This window comes from Sphaerodactylus townsendi, linkage group LG05, assembly GCF_021028975.2.
Source record: "Sphaerodactylus townsendi isolate TG3544 linkage group LG05, MPM_Stown_v2.3, whole genome shotgun sequence".
Lineage (NCBI taxonomy): Eukaryota > Metazoa > Chordata > Lepidosauria > Squamata > Sphaerodactylidae > Sphaerodactylus > Sphaerodactylus townsendi.
Window position 1 is genome coordinate 73073219 of NC_059429.1, and position 17015 is coordinate 73090233.

Sequence of the window (17015 nt, forward strand, 5' to 3'; positions counted from 1 at the left end):
ATACCCTAAAATTTTGGTGCCGATACATCCAAAAATGCACCCCCTGCAGGAACATCCTAGAAATTTGCCCAAGAATTTTTGTTCTGCATTGAGTTTTCTGCATTGCTGTCAATGGGGGTTGCATGCTGGGGAGGCACATTTCTGAAGGCACAGTCTCAAAACTTTCAGGGTCTCATCAGGAGACTGCCCTAATGATACCCCCCAGGTTTGGTGCAGTTTGGTTCAGGGGGGGCAAAGTTATGGACCCTCAAAACTGTAGCCCCCATCTCCTATTAGCTCCCATTGGAAACAATGGGGGATAGGGGTACCCCCTTTGGGAGTCCATAACTTTGGACTCCTTGAACCAAACCTCACCAAACTTGGGGGGTAGCATAAGGACAGTCTCCTGATGATACGCTGAAAATTCAGTGCCACTAGCCTAAAAACTGCGCCGCCTGCAGGCCAAAAATGGAAAACCACTAAAATACCCAAAAATGAACCCTGCATTTTGATGCCCCCCCACAAGGTGATGCCCTGGGCAGCTGCCCACCTTGCCCAATGGGCATTATGCCCCTGTGCAAGACTTATTGAAATAAATGGAAATTGCAATATGGAAGCTATTTTTAAGAACATTGTGCTCGTTTTTGAAACATGTCTTTTATAATAACTTTACAATAAATAAATTTGTTTTTTTTAGAAAGGTCATCTGTTTTCATTTTTATTTGTATATATTCAAAAGGTAAAATCCTTGTCTTACTATTGCCTTTATTTACAGATTGAATAATTCCTGTGGAATTAACAACAGAGGTTTTTTCTGAGCCTATGATGGTTCTAGATGGGTAGCTGCTTAGCAGCAAAATGAGACAGGAGCCCAGAGGCACTTTAGAGACAAAACATGTTAATCCCACCATAAATTTTGGTGAGTCAGGGCAGCAGTGGCATAGTGGTTAAAAGCAGGTGCACTCTAATCTGGAGAACTGGGTTTGATTCCCCCACTCTGCCATTTGAACTGTGGAGGCTTATCTGGGGAACTATATTAGCCTGTGCACTCCAACACACGCCAGCTGGGTAACCTTGGACTAGTCACAGCTCCTAGGAGCTCTCTCAGACCTACCCACCTCACAGAGTGTTTGTTGGAGGGGGGAAGGGAAAGAAGATTGTAAACCTCTTTGAGTCTCCTTATAGGAAAGAAGGGGGGGGGATATAAATCCAAACACTTCTTCTTCTACTTCAACAGCTGGAAATGTCTTCCCTTTTTTATTGGATCTTGTTTTAAATTAGTGTCTCTTTGAAAACCCGAACTGTCCCCAGAAGTTAAAATAATTGAGACTATTGTACTTTGGTCCCATAATAAGGCAACAGTCACTGGAATGTTGTTTCATAGGGTCGCTATGCTTTGAAAACAATTTATTTATTTATTCTTCAAACTTATAGGCTGCCCTCCCCTGAAGGGCTCAGGGGGGAGAACAACATAGGGTATAATAATTAAATACAATTAAAACATAATTAAAAACCATTACAATCCATATTTACATTAGATTTTAAAACCAGGTGATGGCACTTATCACACATACACTGTAAAACTTCTCCCTCCCACCCTAGCTCTTCTGCGATTTGAAGTTTTTTGTATAAATGAATCTGCCTAATGATACAGAGCCAGTGATGCTCAGTAGATGATGAGTTAGGCTAGGATCCAAGACACCTGTGTTTGAATCTTCTCTGTGCCCTAAATGCTTGCTGGGTTTCTTTGGGCCAGTCACACATTCTCAGCCTCCCTTACCTCATGGGGCTGTTGTGAGGGTGAAATGAAGGATGCGGGACTAATGTAAGCCACTTTGGGAAGGGTATTAATAAACTGAATAATGAAGACAGGTTTTTTGCAACTGATAAGATTCACAAAAGCTTGTGATGAAATAAATGCCAGGCTGCTACAATGCAGATGCCCTCACTGATTGATTATCTTCATGGTTGCTCACATGTTAAAAATGTGTGGATTCCACCCAACACATGCAAATCATGCTTGCTAACTGCACTTTTTATACTTGTTAACAGGCAAATGGTTCTTTCTCCCACCCTGGACATCCCACAGTTATATATATTCCATTTGCTTTACTACCATCAGATCCTCTGAAGATGCCAGCTACAGATGCAAGCAAAACGCCAGGAGAAAATGCTACTAGAACACGGCCATGTAGCCCAGAAACCACACAACATCCCAGAAATAAATTCTGTTTTACATATTATTTTACAGATGTGGTTGAAAGGTTTAGGAGCAAAAATTACCAGAACATGGCCACACAGCTCAGAAAACTCACAACTGACAGTCTGTTTTATTTTGTTTTTCCTCATTTGCAACAGCTGCCAAGAAGCTGTTTTAGGCAGTGAGTTCTCAGTATAAATAAACAATCATTGGTAGCAATTGACAGCACTTTGGTGGTGAGAATTTTCCTCATGCTTCTCACATGCCAGGCAAAACCCTGAGGTGGAAACACCTTCAGTGGCCTGACAGCTGAGCCAATGAGTTGGAAGCATCCTCAGAATGTCCCAGTATAGAAGCTGCGCAATTTCTTCTTCTGCCTGGAGGCTTGCAGATGCCCCATTGCCAGCCACGTGGAACTGTCTACAACTTTCCCCTACACATGAGAATGCCTTTTGAATACGTTTTGAATACCTGTTGTCATTACTGGGCCACCATCCACTTAAGCACCTCTCATTCCTCATCCATTAGGAAAGCTGTGTTCCTACATGCCCTTGGCACAAAATAAAATTTAACACTTGTCTACAGGACTATGGAGGGTTTGCACCCTGCTGGACAACACTTGCCACCTCACAGTGCTTGGTATGTGCAGTGTAGATGCAGAAATTCCCCCTGTTGATGGGCTTGTACAGGCCGAAGGCTTTCCTACAAACAGTAAAAGACCTCTCAAATAATGGGTATTAGGAATTCACCCAAGGGGGTCATAGTTGGCCCATGAGCCTTATGCTGCATATAGCCCTATTCTAGATGCTGGACTGGTTAAACTGACTCAGGACTTCTATGGCCACCAGGGTTGCCAGTTTTTGAAACACCCTCTAATTATCCCTCTAATAGCAGCTTACTCTGCTGCAATTAACAGATAAGAATGCATATTGCAAAAGATTTGCATGCTGATTTCTGCATAGCAAAGCATTGATTAGAGAACAGAAGCAGGCCAACCAGTTAGCAGTTTCATGTGTCACATAGTGGAGTAGATCCTTTTCTCTCTCCTGTTTTGGTAGAAGGCATGTATATGCCAACACTGGGAATACCAAAATTGTGCTTTTTAGACATCCACTGCCTTGGAGATTTGGTCATTTTCAGGATGATCTCCCTTCCTTCCTCCTCAGTGTACCTCCACTGTCCAGATAATCCCACTATCTTGCTTTCTGCCTCTGGGTGTTCAGTGTCTGCCCCATTAATGAAATAAAGTTACTCACTCAGGGGTGGGAGGTGGCCAGGCAGCTTCAGTTTTCTTAAAAGTGTCTCCAGAGTTCCGTGGCTACCTGTATGACTGCTGACAAATCACAGCTGATTTATGACAACCCCAGAAAGGGAGCTGCAAAGCAAGTGAGAAGCGGAAGTGGTTTGCCGTTGCTTTGCTCTGCAGAGTCTTTCTTGGTAGTCTCCCTTCCAAGTACCAACCCTGCTTAACTTCTGAGATCTGATTAAATTGGGCTATGCCATATTGCCTTTCCTCCCCCACAATATAGGCAGATTCACAATAAGAATTTCCCTCTTGCCCCATGAAAAAAGGACCTTCCTTTTACCTGCTGATAATAGGGGATGATTGCCCAGGGAGAAACCTGTGCTTGTGGGTTACTATAAAACATCCAAGTACCATGGGGAGGACCAACTAAAGGCAGAGGTGGGATCCAGCAGGTTCTCACAGGTTCCGGAGAGTAGGTTACTAGTTATTTGTGTGTGCCGAGAGGGGATTACTAATTGGTGATTTTGCCACGTGATTTTTGCCTTAGTTACGCCCCTCCTCTCAGCAGTAGCGCGCAGAACTTGAAGCAGTCTAGCAGGAGGTGCACCGGCGGCGTGCGTGGCAGCTTACGCCTGCGTGCATTCATTTCCCGCCCAAGGACCGGCGCAGCGACTGCGTCCTTGCCACAGCCCCGCCCAGGAATGCCCTACCCCCGGAATGCCCGGCCATGCCCCCATTGTGCCCCGCCCAGCCCCATTGGCGCTATGCCACAGTTTGTATCCCACCACCATGGGAACCTGTTACTAAAATTTTTGGATTCCACCACTGACTAAAGGGCTGGCTAATTGGCCACTGGGGTCTCTTGGCAGCTCAGTTTTACATCCCTGTGTAAGTCTGTGTGGATATGGTTAGTTATTCCAGCTTTATTTTTGCCATATTGCTAAACTGTAAAACACATATTCTTCAGATGCTCTATGTATAATGAGTCTTGTTCAAAGCTCTTAGAGCCCCTGCTAACTGAATTTCAGGACACTCTGGAAAAAAAGGGTTGAAAAGTTCCTGTCTGATAAAGATCCCTCAGCCTCTAGACAGGAAAGTTCTGTGTCCTGGTAGCAAAGTCCACCAGAAACCAGGAAACTAGGAAATCTCGGAATATGTTCATCAATAATTCTATCTTTGCTCAATACAAGGTTTTTCTTTTTATGGAAGTTATGTAAAATATGTAAGTTATATTTTAAAGAATGTATTTGGCTGGCAAGCCATAATAAAATAAAACTAAACTAGTAGATGGAGTAGGAATGATTGGGGGGCGGGGGGTATAGAATCATGTAATTTAGCATTGAGACTGAAGAGGTGAATTCTTGCCATGGCTATCTCAAGGGAATTGAGCTTAATTTCTTTAAAGAGTTATTGCTCTAATCAGCCAAGTAGAAGCCGTGTGGAAATTTCTTCTGCCTGTGCTCAGAGGCTTTCTTTTCCTTGTCATTACTGTTCCAGAGCTGAGGCCTGACATTCAAAACTTGTTTAGCGATTGTGATACAGTAAGTCCTGGATCAAAAACCCTTTTCCCACATACACATAATGGAGTATAATTTGCAAAGGGCCCCATGTGCATATGTGAAAGGCTATCAGGAAGAGGCTTGTAGAGCTGGAGGTGCAGTAAAGATCCCTTCTCTTCAGCCCCATTTCTAGGATTGCCAGTTTTAAAAGATTAGACTCTGCCCCCAGAGAAACACAGGGGAAATGAAAGGCTCATGCTGAAATAGGCCAGAGAGAAGTAATGAAGAGACCCAACTATACCTTGTTCAGGTTAAAGACCCTGGACTGTTTTTGTTCTAGAATGCTCCACTTGAATCCTCATGCCTTGGGGACAGAACTAGGTAGGCACTAGGACCTAAACAGAGCATTCTAGAATTCTAGATGGTCCATGAAATGGCAGATGAATTCACAAATCTCCTGTCATCTTTATTCTGAACAGGATATAGTCAGCTACTGTGCTCTGGCACTCCAGGCCTACATATGACAGGAGCTGGGGAGGGCTTGTAAGGGCAAAGGTAAAATCTTTCTGGCTTAGGATTCCATGAAGCTGCAAATGTTTTGCAGGCCATGTCTAGTGTTTTGACTTCGTGCTTTGGAGCTTTGAAAGCAGTGCTAGTCAGTCCCTGCTTTCAGCATCTTTGTTTTAAATATGTTTATTAAATATCTGCATCTGGCTAACTGAAAGGTTCCTTGTCAATAGACATTAACCAGACTCCGATATTGATAATGATAGTCTTTATTGAAGGTCTATGTAAGGCACCATACTTTTCATAGCCAGATCTAAGAAACATGAGAAAGCCAAAGGGAGATATAGCTTCAGCACCCACCCACCCCAGCACCTCCCCGCTTGGCAGCTGGTGGGAAAAGCAGGGATAGTTAGAATGTTTACATCTTTCAGGGGTAGGGAACCTGCGGCTCTCCAGATGTTCAGGAACTACAATTCCCATCAGCCCCTACCAGCATGGCCAATTGGCCATGCTGACAGAGGCTGATGGGAATTGTAGTTCCTGAACATCTGGAGAGCCGCAGGTTCCCTACCCCTGAGCTAGGTGATTCATGTTATCTGGTTGCTTGGCACTACGGGGTTGTGGAATGAGGGGGTCGGGTGGAGCTGGGACAGTCAGAGAAGCGAGGCCAGGTAAAGATTAGGACCAAACAGCTGCAAACTGGATGATATTAGCTCTGACATGAATGGGCTTTTGGGTCCCAGCCTCTCAGCAGGAAGCAATGATATACTGTCACCGAATTAGGCGTTTAGTAGCTGAAAGGGATTAGATGGTTAATAGCAGCAGCTATAAAAGCACTTAGGTGAGAAGTAATTGATCAGGACTCTGACACTTTTGATCTTTTAAATGTAAATTCAAACCTGAAGCAGAGTACTGTGTAACTCAAAAGCTTGCTTCCAGAATATTTTAACAATTGTTTGGTCCAAGAAAAATATTATTTCCTGTTCATACTTTTGATGAGATCAATGTGATCCAAACAGTAGGAGCTAGTGAGGTTGCTGATGGATTATTGACACTTGACAATATTTACATGTTGGATCTATTATGTGAGGGCTGACAGTTTAAAAATACAAACTGCATTTTCTGCAGTAGTCAGCAAAGCTCCCATTTTATAGAGCAAACCCAGAACATCTTATATATTTCTCCACTAGTGATGGCTACAAAAACACCATAGATAGGGGCTAACTAGAATGTGTATGAACTAGCACTGATTTGCCCTAAAGCGTTTTAGCTGTGGTCACTACATAGACAGGATGGAGCTGGACATTTATGACAATCTCAAATGGGTATTAGGGTAGCTACCGGTATATTTGATTTTATTTGCATTACAAGCTTAACTGTATGTCAAAACCATATCGCCATGATTAAGACTGAGTAACTGAACTTTTTCTTTGAAATGTTTGTCATTCCACTCTTAAACTTTAATCCAGGTAACCTTGTAGATTATTTCCTGCAAAGCTTGTTTTGCTTATTTTAGAGGACTAAGATCTTACACAAAGTCCTGCTACAATGTTACAATTCAGGGTTTGCAAAATTTAATTTATAGAGAATCTGAGACCTTGCAAGGGGCTTTGCTTTGCTAAATTAATCCCCTGCAAAGCTTATTTTATATTAACTATAACAGTACAAAAACAAAGTGGGAGGGGACCTCCTGGAAAAACATAGTCCTCTCATCTCCAGCACAATGCCCACATATTTGTTTCTTGGAGCCCATTTCCTTCTTCCTCCAAAGCATCTCTTCTCTAAAGTGAAAAGCCAGTCCATGTTTTTCTCTGCTTCATTGGAATAGGACCAGTGATGGCGAACCTTTTCGAGACCGAGTGCCCAAACTGCAACCCAAAACCCACTTTATCGCAAAGTGCCAACACAGCAATTTAACCTGAATACTGAGGTTTTAGTTTAGAAAAAATGGTTGGCTCTGAGGCATGCGTTAATTGGGAGTAGACTTGGTGGTAGAAGGTGGCTTTGCTTTGAAGCAACCATGCAACTCTTCGAACGGGTGAATCACGACCCTAGGAGGGTTTACTCAGAAGCAAGCCCCATTGCCAGCAACCGAGCTTACTCCCAGGTAAAGGATCACGCTTTAGTTCTTTGCATGAAAATCAGTGGGGTTTAACAGCGCTTAACAGGGTTACCTACACTGCTTCCCCAAAACTAGGTCTTAGGTTTAATGCTAATAATCTAGCCCAGCAGCCCAGGCCAGCCTAGATGTGTATGTGGGGGGGGGGGGATGATTCCCCCCCCCACATGATGAACTTTGTTTGTGCGTGCCCACAGAGAGGGTCCTGAGTGCCACCTCTGGCACCTGTGGAATAGGATGTGCTTCAGAAAAGCCTAGGAGTCATCTGCTTTTTGCTTCAGGGAGTAACCATTCTGAAACATCTGCATCCATCATAGGAGGATGCCAGATCTGAAACATCCCCACATCATTGTGCAATTAGCCCTATAGTCCCCCACCCCTCAGCATTTTATGGTGATGCCTGGTACCTATTCCCAAAAGTCTAAAAGTGCTCATAGGATCAACAGGATTGATGACCTCTGACTGACTGCATGTCACACTGACTGAACTGTTCAGATAAGGTTTACATGCAAGGAATTAAGCCTTATTATGTAGTCCTAGAAACATATGACAGGAGCTGAAAATATTTCTGCTTTGTCTTGAAGAACCTGATTTGGTAAATAACTTCTATTCATTCTATTCTATTTTAGCTGCTTTTGCAGTAGCTATTTAGTCTAAAATGGTCCTCCCTTGTTCAGTCACTCATTTTAAATAGAGAATTCAGACATCAGCAGTCTCTTGCATTCAAACTTTTTTTCTGTTTTTCTCCTGTTTTTCTCCTGGTTTTTTTCAGACTTGATTTGTGGTGATTAAAAAAAAACTTAACACAATAGTAGCGCCCATCTGTCTGGTGTGTCAAAATACTATTGACTTTTCTCAGGGCTTTCTGTTTCTTTAAAATTTGCTCCCTCACTTCTGCTCCTAGTTTAATTAAATACGGTCTGTTTTTTTTTAAAGTTGGCTATGACATTAGTACATCAATCACTAATTACCAGCTGTTGTTGGGGGGGGGGTCTGCCTTCAAGTGTAATCAACTTGATTAAAGCAGAACACAACAGGAGGGATACTTGTGTGGCTTCCACAGTACATGCCTGCTCTCTAATGGAATGTGGCTGAAGTGAGCTTTAGGATTCCTCTGGTTAGTCATGATTAAGCCTGCTCATCTTTCCTTCTTCCCCAGCAGTTAGCAAACAAAACAAGTATCATGGCAACTTGGACAAGGGTGTTTCAGAAATCCCCACTGAACAAAATGGAAAGAGAAGTGTGATACTTCCCCTTCTGTGGTATCATGTCGAAAATGGCTTTCTGAGTGCAAGAACATATCTTGATAGAATTAATGACTACAACTGGAATGGATAAAACAACTGGAATGGACAAAACAACTGGAACTGATAAAACAGATCCCCACAGGGAAACTGGGAATTTGGGGTTCATCTTTAGGTTTACTGCTAATGTAGTACATCATTCTGCCCTACTGAAGGGCTTTAAATTTCAGCAAGAGCTCCAGTGAAAGGTAGTTCAAGTTCCTCCCAAGAAGTAATTTCCATTTATAATACACTTAAGCTTTCCTTATGGGCACATTTAATTGCAGCATAGAAGGTGATCACTTCACCCCAACCATTATATCCGTTGTGCTCCTTTTTCTTCCAGCATGAATTTGGGTTAAAGATGTTTTAATTTTCACCCAGGAAGTGCTTGGTTGTGCAGATTAGAACTTCCTCCTCCCCATTTTCCCCTCTGCCCAGATGTTTCACCTTGTGCTGTCTCTCATTAAGGTTTGTATCTTAGAATTGTAGAGTCCATGTAATTATTTATTAGGACCAACAATGACACCTAACGATGTGCAAACTTTTGAGCTCACCAAAGGTCTTCATCAGGCTAGATGTGAACAAAAAAATTTTAAAAGCTGAGAGGAGGGGGGAAAAATCAGATTTTAGATCTTAGAGATAGTTCTAACATCCCAACTGGGATGGTTAGATGTGGTTTGAGGAATCTGTAAAGCTATGTTCAGTTATTAGGGGCCTGTATGGTGGACAAGCACTTGCCACAAAAAACTAGGGGTGGATGGGTAAGGAAATGATATTTAGAAGCAAATGAAAGGAAGTTAACGAAACAAGCCCTTTCAGGCCAGAAGGGACAAGGTCTATTTTCCAACTGTTTTCCCACCAAGAAACTACTGCACGTTATTATTGGGTGGTAAATGGGAAGGACTCCTGCAGCTTCATTTAATATCACTTAGGGTGCTGAAAGTGAACACTGAAATGTCCTTATTTGGTTACGGAGACTGTGACTTCCATTCCTCTAGTCTCAATGGGCTTGGCCAGGACAAGGGTGCTCTAAGGTAGAAGGTCTCTGCAGCAAAAAAAGAGTGCGAAATAGCGGTAGACGCATTTTTCTCCAGTATGCTTCTGCCTAGAGATCAAGAGCATAGAAATGTATCTGTTTTCTCCTGCTATGGGCAGGTAGTTAAAAAAAGGGTGGGGGGAACAAAGATGCACATGTATTGTGATAAAACCTTAGAACTGAAATTTGAAACTCCACCCACCACTCCTCAGTTTTCCAAAATGTTTTAACTATATGGCAACGAAAATTTTCTTAATGGCACTTCACCTCAGACTAAGTTGTATGTTTTTCTGTTCCCTTTATGTTTTAAGCCTAATTGACTTATGCCAGGCTCACACAAATTGGTTTGCTTAACTCACTTGCAGAGGAGCTCTGAACAGTGTTCTTCCTCTGCCCATAAGTAACTTGGGAAATAGATTGTTACAGTGACAGCCACTAACTTCAGCAGCTTTAAGAATGATTGGAGGATTAATCTATTATGTTAATCAGAATAGCCAACACCGACATGTTAATCAGAATAGCCAACGCTGACATTTTCTCATTCAGGGAAAGGACCCCCACCCAGATGACAGAGACAAGCAGCAGGATATGGTCAGCTTTTCCCGATTCCACATAAATGTCATCTTGAAGGTAGATTGCTGGACTAGGATCCCCATTCATCCAGACCAGGGGTAGGGAACCTGCGGCTCTCCAGATGTTCAGGAACTACAATTCCCATCAGCCTCTGTCAGCATGGCCAATTGGCCATGCTGGTAGGGGCTGATGGGAATTGTAGTCCCTGAACATCTGGAGAGCCGCAGGTTCCCTACCACTGATCCAGACGAACCCAACCCATTGGGGATGGTGATCTTGTCACAGGAACAATATTCACTGCATTGACATACTTCCTACACTCACAGCTTGCTGTGCTGTCATGTCACTTGGCTTTGACCCTGCAAAGCAATTAAGTAGAAATGTCCAGCCAGGAATACAAACAGCATCTGCTGTTCATGCCTGAAGATGGCAGTGTTCCCCATTGCCTTTCTCAATACATGATCACAACTTACCTAGATTTGCAAAGAGTGACCTCTTTTCTGCATAATGCAGATTCTTGCTGTGTGGGATACACTAGTACAAAATGTTGTGTAAGGGAAAATGGTTTAGGCAGTAGATAATTGGCCCATATTGCAGAGAAAGGAGGAGATTCCCTGTGACAATGGGTGCTTGGTGCTCTGAGTTGCCCCACTTCACCTGCCTCAATGGCCCCCCCAAAAGCAGTTGAAGCACCCTCCTTGGTCATGCAGTCTTCCCTTATCTATAACCACCTAGTTTGGCTACCCCAACGGAAGTGACCTTGCTGGCTTCAGAGGGAAGGCAAGCATCAAATGCAGGTACTAGTTCCTACCTTCCCCTGCTGCCCTTGTCCTTCTGCCTCCACACATAGCTCCTGTCTTTTTTCCCTTACACTGGGACTCATCTTCCACCAGCTGCCTCTCACCCCCAGCATTCCACCCCTTTTTGTTGCTTCCCACAAATACCGACTGGGTCTGCCTCTTCCAGGTTTTGGCTGCAGCAGCCACATTAGGCAGCCCTCATGATGGAGGATGTATGCTGGCCACCTGATCCTTGTTTCAGGGAATGCTTCCTTATTTAGTAGTAACAGAAATATTCCTGGAGCCAATGAGATGTACTGTAACTACAAAAAGAAAATGAATGCATTATGAAGATGGAATATTATAATAAAATAACAATGTTCTGAGACATAAACATGTTATTTGCCCACTGTCCCAAAATATTTCCTTTGTTTTGGAGAACTTCAGTTGGCACCTCTAGAGGGAAGCCTAGGATTCCTTTTGTGACTACAATACCCTTATGCCAAAGTTCCTGATCACTAAGCTCTGCCAACTAACTAAAAAACATGGCCTGCCCCTCCTCTTGTGTCTTTAATAGGAACTTAATCTGCCAAACCTGTCAAAAGCATGGAGATAAGTATTATCACCTGCTGGCATCACTGCTTTTAAAGATAAAGCTACACAAAAGTTCCAGATAGTTGTGGTGGACTACTGTTGTATAGGAAAATAAACAGGAGTCCAGTGGTACCTTAAAGACCAACAACATTTATTCCAGCATGAGTTGAATGAGTCACAACTCACTTTTTCATACAGCGTCAGGAAAGTTCATATTGGAATAAATGTTGCTGGTTGAAACCCTAGAAAAAACTGAGACCTTCCAAAGAAGGTGCTTTTTCTTGCTGAGTTTTGTATGTGAGAGATCTAAGTTCCTTCAGTTCCCACAATGTCATAAGACAGGTAACCCAGTTAAAGTCCATCCACTTTCCACATCTTGACTCCTCTACACAATGTAATTTATCTTGAAGGTGATTAATCACAAATCCAGCTGCAGTTCCATCCTCATGGAAATACAACTTTTCATGTCATTGCACAAATGGACTTCTCAGAGAAGGAGTAACAGCAAGCAAAACAAACAGAGAGGCACACAATCTTCAGATTCGCCAGTAGGGGACAGTACATTCATGTCATTGTTTCGGAAAAACTAGGGCCGTTTTGGATTCTTGCTTGCTTCAGGGTTGTTGTGACAGCAAGAATCCTTGGAAGGATTGTGTTTTTTAAAATGTGTGAGAATATTTTTAGGAACTTTTTTTTCAACACAGGGCCTGATCATGTTAGCACTCCATATTTGTTTATTTACAGAATGTTTATATCACTTTTTGTACCACTTTTTAATATAAGTATTTAAGACAGTTTACAAAATAAAAGATAAACTAAGCAAATATTATTATAAATCAATTTAACATAAGCAAAATGCAAAACTGAACTTAGAATTCCACTTTATTCCTTAAAAAATGTTTTCCTTTGTCCAGAAAGGAACAGAAATGGACTTCTCAAGAGTTGTTAATACCATGGCCTGAAAATTTTACTTTCCTCCCCGTCCTGACCTTTTTGTTTTGTTTTTTTTAACATCTACTAGTCTAATGAAGAGTTTTGGAGACTGTGAAAGATTGTACAATTGTGTCATTTTGGTTCTTTCTTACATAAATTTTTATTTATTTTTTATTTATTTATACTTTAGGCTTCTATACCGCCCCGTCCCCGAAGGGCTCTGGATTTTAGTTTTTGGATTTTGCTTTGGATTGATGTGACAACAAATTATTCCACACAACATATTTATAACAAGTTGCAATCATTATAAATGAACTAATTTAAGAAGAGTTTGGGGTTTATATCCCACCTTTCTCTCCTGTGAGGAGACTCAAGGTGGCTTACAAGCTCCTTTCCCCTCCTCTTCCCACAACAAACACCTTCTGAGGTAGGTGGGGCTGAGAGAGTTCCAAAGAACTGTGACTAGCCCAAGGTCACCCAGCAGGAATGCAGGAATGCGGAAACACATCTGGTTCACCAGATAAGCCTCTGCCACTCAAGTGGAGAAGTGGGGAGTCAAACCCGGTTGTCCAGATTAGAATCCACCAGCTCTTAACCACTACACCATGCTGGCTCTCAGGGAAATTGAGTTCATAACAATTGCAACTCATTATAAATATGCTGTGCAGAATCCACTTACCTACAGCTTCTAACAAGACAGTATATTCCAGCACTTTGGAGGCATCACCAAAAGTTGATGCATAACTACAAAAGGATAACACTGAGAACAGAGTCTTATTGGTAGATCTTAAAGCTCATCTGCAAAAAGCCAGTGTGATACAGTGGTTAACAGTGTCAGACTAATATATGGGAGGCCTGAGTTCAAATCCCCACTCATAGAATGAGAGTCGGAAGAGACCATAAGGGCCATCTTGTTCAACCAGTGGTGCCATGCCAATGGGGGGACACGATGCCCTGGGCGGCGCTGCCGCAGGGGCGTTGCGGGGCGTTCCAGGGTGAGGCAAGGACAGGCAGCACCATGGCGGGGGCGCAGAGTGCACGTGCCCCAGGCACAGTTTCCTTTCACTCCACCCCTGAGTCCAACCCCCTGCCATGTAGGAATGTTACCGCCCAGAAAAATAAACAAAATATTTTCCTGAGTCAGGTTGTCTGACTACACTGGTTCCATACCCGGACGCAGAGACTTGTGTGGTTCAGAAGCCTCCATAAGGCTCACAGAGAACGCTTATGTATGATTGTGCCAATGCTATATGGTTTCCCTTTTGCTTACGCCCTTTCTAGATGTACTAAAAGCCCCTCTTTAGTTGAATTTATGATGTGCCTGCTGTTTAGGATTTTAGTTTGACCAAGTTCTCCAGTTAGTTTAAGGTTCTGTTATTGTTAACTTAGGAAAGTCTTGCCTATAAGTATATGTATTTATCCCTTAAGGTTTTCCCTAATGTTTAAGTTTAGAAATGTTATTTTTGAAATTTGTGTCTGTTAGCAAAAGCAGTAGTCTGTAAAAGCTGATATTAAGGGACAAGAAAGTTGGCTCTGGAATGCAGCTTAGACCAACACCCAGCCGACTCCTTAACAAAGACAAAGACCCTCTTTGGACTTGCAAATCAAATCTGTTGCCAGCACCCAGAGGTCCCCAGCCATTGGAAGACGTGCAGGGACCACCATTGGACAGTTTGAACTTTTCTTTGTTGCAACAATGTGAGGCGGGAGCCTCAGGGTATTACTAAAGGAAACAGCCATCTGATAAAGGAGATAGCTGGGTGCGGTAGCGAGCCCACCTGGATTTTCTGAATGGACCTTATCTGCTCTCCCTTCAGCACCATTGCGAGATCTCGCGGGAAGACGTTTGACAGCGGGATTTTGTAATCCCATTCAGAAGTTGTAACTGTATCTTGTTTTTTTGTTGTGCTGTAACTGTATCTTGTGTTGTTTGTTTTCTTATTGGTGTTTGGTGAGGGACTTGCCCCCTCACCTCCCCTTTTCCCTGCCCCTCTGCCCCTTTTGAAGTTTGGGAATAAAAGTTCTTGCACTGGGTTGCAAGGCGTGATTCTCCTGACCGAGCTGTGACCATCTCCTGCAAATAAAATCCTTTTGCTTTGAAGAACGTCGGCTTCCTGTGCCTCATTACGTTGCTGAGCTGAAATCACTTATTGTTACCTGAGCAGCAGCGGTAACAGGAACACACAGTCAAAGCGTACCCAAAAGATGGCCATCCAGCCTCTGTTTAAAAACCTCTGAAAGGATTTTCTCTTGCTCTGCAGGGAAAGTGAAAGCAGATAGCATGAGTTTGACTTGCATTGGATTTTCCTGCTCCTGCCCACCTTCCCCTGCCCACCCAACAGCAGTTCCTTTCACTCTTTGATGGAGCAATTCAGAGTGACTGAAAGAGCTTTCTTTTTTTTAACACTGCTGGTGTATCACTGGAACAACAGACCAGTGAAATCTTCATGAAATTTACAAAATAATGCTAGTCCCAAGATGGCATGCGCACGCCCACACACACACACACACACACACACGGCAACAGAGAGCAACTCAGCTGTAGGTTTTATGGAGAGAATGGGTGCATAAAATGGCAGACTGGCTCAGCTGGGGACCTTTCATAGCAGAAGAATCCTATTTAAATTTAAAAAATGGAAAGCCCCACTGTGAAGTGGGGTAAGTACTGTATGCATAAACGGGCTAAATCTCAAAATTGCTGAACGTTAACTCACATCCAGTATTAACTTAAATGGAGTATTCACTTAAATAAAAAAGATTTGGCATTATCTACATAATGTTTTCAGGAACAGACAATAGTATCTACCCTACCCCCTGGAGTGAAGACAATCAGTCATGGGAACCTGACTTCACAATGTACATATCAGATAGAATCACCAACATGTCAAAGGCTGGTTCATCTATCAGCCATGCATTAATCTAATGTATATATATATATTTTAAAAATTAAATATACAGATTATGAATATTTATTTGTTTATATATTCATCATTCACCCTTGCACAAAGGAATGGGGTGGGAGGTGTATTGTGAAACCACATGTGCTAGCCAATCTAGCTTTCTACCAATTCGAATTTCATGGCAAAGTTGCAAAAATACTTTTACATGTGACTCAAGACTGGGAATGGTACAATCATGGTGAGGAGGCTTCCAATCTGTTACCAAAATGCTGCTTTTGTCATTAACCTTTGGGGAGCAGAAGGCAGTTTGAAATATGGATTGATTCATCATGTGGCACCTCTTGGCTGTCTCTTTTGGATTTTTGCAGGGCACCCATTTCTGTTATTTCAAATGCTTGCAAAACACCTTTCTAAAACAATTTTCTGTGTTTTTTTTAATCTGTTACCTATTTCCAGCTTAAGTAGGGTGTCTTCTGGAAATGAATTCTATATCTTAGGGTTCTTATTAGATAACCCAATATACTGCTTTTCCATTCCTTCAGATATGGGGTAGTTCAGGAAAAACAAACTGTGCCCAAATTCTTTTGTTATTTTTACATTCAGTCTGTTTTAGGAGGGGGGGTCACCTTGAAACACCCTCCACAGGGCAAAAGTTAAACATCTGCATAATAAAGCAAGCAAGGTCCCTTGTATCACCTAATATCTCATTTATATAATTTAGCCAACTTCCTTGAATAGGAACCCCTTCCCAGGAAGAACTATGTTCGTGTTTTATATTCTTTTGTTTTCAACATTTCCCTTTTATTATACAGTCAAATAAATAGTGATATTCATGAAGCAAGCAAAAGAATTAAGCATCTTCATATATGGAATGAGTTCTTTTATTACTATCCCCACCTTTCTCTTCACCCTTTCCTCATGTTGTGTTTTCGGGGCATCCCCATTAGGCTACCTTGGGATTCTGCACAGCAGAAGAAGGGAGACCAGACAAAGGAGTCTTCTAGTCTCAGGCTTTGTGTGTAAACAGGACTTATGGATGAGCTCATCAGTTTAACAAGTTTCCCTTCTAAGGAAAAAAACCTCCTGGCCTGTCCCACTGCCCTGCTGCTGCATGGAAATTTGCATTGCTACTTCAGTTTCATGTTAATTATTTCTTATCAACCTAACAAAAGGACTGGGAAAGGGGGTTGGGAATGCAGCTGGAAACTTCAGTACTCTTCTAAATCCACCTACATTTTTCAGTACTAAATTGCAGGCCATCTTGTGCATTAGCTCAGGAATAATTGAAACAGGAGCAGATGTATGCATCCATCACATTTTCCTTTCAAAAGATGGGAAAATAATAAATGAGTTCTGGAAGTGAG